The sequence below is a fragment of the Agrilus planipennis genome, unplaced genomic scaffold (genome assembly GCF_000699045.2).
Source record: "Agrilus planipennis isolate EAB-ADULT unplaced genomic scaffold, Apla_2.0 scaffold204, whole genome shotgun sequence".
NCBI lineage: Eukaryota > Metazoa > Arthropoda > Insecta > Coleoptera > Buprestidae > Agrilus > Agrilus planipennis.
The window spans coordinates 371,914-374,537 of NW_020438921.1; the positions used below are offsets into that span (position 1 = coordinate 371,914).

The 2,624-nt window shown below is 32.3% G+C and overlaps 1 long non-coding RNA gene across 5 annotated transcripts in view; it reads left to right on the forward strand.

The window, feature by feature from the left end:
- LOC108741481 overlaps positions 1-2,288 on the forward strand; it is a 16,142-nt gene extending 13,854 nt beyond the window's left edge. For 4 of the 5 annotated variants that reach the window (XR_001938512.2, XR_001938511.2, XR_001938510.2 and 1 more), the window contains exons 8-10: positions 1,107-1,234; positions 1,479-1,739; positions 2,002-2,288. This is a non-coding gene — a long non-coding RNA (uncharacterized LOC108741481). The remainder of the gene's footprint in view (positions 1-1,106; positions 1,235-1,478; positions 1,740-2,001) is intronic. The other variant, XR_001938513.2, reaches the window with a different exon arrangement.
- The last annotated feature ends 336 nt before the right edge of the window (positions 2,289-2,624 follow it).

Here is a 2,624-nt window from a genome sequence, read left to right on the forward strand (position 1 = left end):
CCCTGTCTGAAAGGAAGTAACGCTAGAGTAGACTCGCGAAAAGTGTATAAGACACTTTTAAGATCAACTAAATAGCTAAGCCCAAGGGAAGTCGTTCGGGGAGGCCCTCCCTAATTCCACAAGGGTGAGAAGAAACAAACACGATAACGAAACGTTGAATCATGTAGAATTCGTAGGGTAAATGCAAAGCAAATTAGGAAGAATATGCAGTAAGCTAAGCGAAGAGGTAAGCAAGGTTAGACTATACTACAACTACTAAACCTGATATTTCTACTACTACACTACTACTACATACAAAAAAAATAAAAACATCTACAATGAACAATTACTTCAAATAAAATGAACAAAAATAAGCATGCAAAATAAAAACTAATTCAAATAAAATAAACTAGAAAAAAAAAACATGCATAATACCAAAAATAATTTGAATAAAATGAACTTGATTAATTCTAATACATCGAGCATGCAAGATAGAGAACTATTTTAACTATGGGGTCATCTTTGTCTTCGCCAACGTCGATCTGAAACAGATACGGTGGTAATAGATTAATAAAGAGCAATTAAAATTAATTATATCAAGTATTCTCACCTTAATTAATTATAGACTGTAATGTTCCAAAGTTTGCAGGTGTGAAAAGCAAACCAAATCCAGGAGGAATGCCATAGAAGAAAACTTGTGCTTTTAGTGGAATTCAAGTAAATCTCCTCTTGTTATTGCTTATCTGTTGAAAATTAACTGCATAATGTTGCAAGGTGAAGACGAAAACAGCAAATCCAGAATACACTCCAGGAAAGACAACATCAGTTATTGGTTGCTTTAATACAATCATCCTGAACTTCAATTTTCTCTCATATGTTGGATGATCTGCAGAAATAAGCGAAAAAATATTGATTAAAGAAGGGATTAAGTTAAGTAAAACATGAAANATTAGATAGACAAACTACTTACAGATGTAATATTGTAGCAGTCAGACTTATATTTCAAAAAATGATAATGAGCTAGTCCAAAAATTCATGGGGCACAAATGTTAACAACGATAATTATCGTTAATAATAAACTAATAACGCCTAGTGAACATATAATTAATATTCAGTTGTTTCAACAGGTTTCCATTAAATCCTAATTTCGTGAACATGGAGAGGGTAAATAAAAAGGACTCGAAACATGCGGAAGCAGAGCCCCACTCACGCTACTCTCTCTCTTGTGCTTGAAAAGGAGCCATTTGTAGAAAGGGTAAGAAATCTTTAATTATTTTATGAAGTTGTATTTTCGAAATGGTTAGTGATTTTTTAGTTCTTATATTCCGTTTATTTGACAATAATTATTCCTGTAACTTTTTACTCTTCTAAATTGTAATAGTTAATTATTTAGTGTGATACTTTTTTTATTGCTTTATTTGATTGCTGGAAGTTGTTATGGTTCTTAATATGTTAAACGTAATATTTGAGATGAAAGTAACATTAAATTGTTTCAACAGGTTATTATTTAAACACATGAAATGAGAAGTGGAGCCCTGTTAATTCTCCTTCCCCTTGGACCTGAACGGTACAATTTTTAGAAAATACGTGCAGTCCAATTGATACCAATGTATATAAGGTTCCACATGTGATGTCTCCTGCTATGTGGCTCATTTCACCAGTGGTTTTATTTTTCCTTTCTTAAGCATCTACTGTTAGAGGTACTTCTCTATTGTCATCGCTTATTAATAAAACTCTAGGACCATAGAGTAATCATTGAGGTAAGCAATTGCATTTTAACTCATAGTAATTTGCCATGTCTAGCGTCTATGGTTTCTCTTCTTACAGTTATCTACTGTCCAGAGCATTATGGTTATTTCTATTGCTTTTGACATTTAGCTGTCATAAATATAATTGACACCCACATCGCCATTTTATAATATAGTTATTTTACTTAACTTTTGGTGCATGTTTTTATTGTATTTCATGTTTTACTTAACTTAATCCCTTCTTTAATCAATATTTTTTCGCTTATTTCTGCAGATCGTCCAACATATGAGAGAAAATTGAAGTTCAGGATGATTGTATTAAAGCAACCAATAACTGATGTTGTCTTTCCTGGAGTGTATTCTGGATTTGCTGTTTTCGTCTTCACCTTGCAACATTATGCAGTTAATTTTCAACAGATAAGCAATAACAAGAGGAGATTTACTTGAATTCCACTAAAAGCACAAGTTTTCTTCTATGGCATTCCTCCTGGATTTGGTTTGCTTTTCACACCTGCAAACTTTGGAACATTACAGTCTATAATTAATTAAGGTGAGAATACTTGATATAATTAATTTTAATTGCTCTTTATTAATCTATTACCACCGTATCTGTTTCAGATCGAAGAATTTTAAAGGCACAATAATATCTTTAAGAAATACTTTACATTTCATTACAAAACGAAAGCAATCCTCACGACGTGGTCATATCAATATGAAAAATCTACAAACATCGCCTGAAACTGTTTCCAAATTGAAAAATTATAACAAAAGCCTAATTATTCCACCTCAGCTAAACCGAAAATGTAAAAAATTCACAGTAGATGGTGGTGGACAGGTAAGATGTCATGATGAACTGCAATGTTGAAGCACGAAATCGTTTACGACAAAACCTAAGCA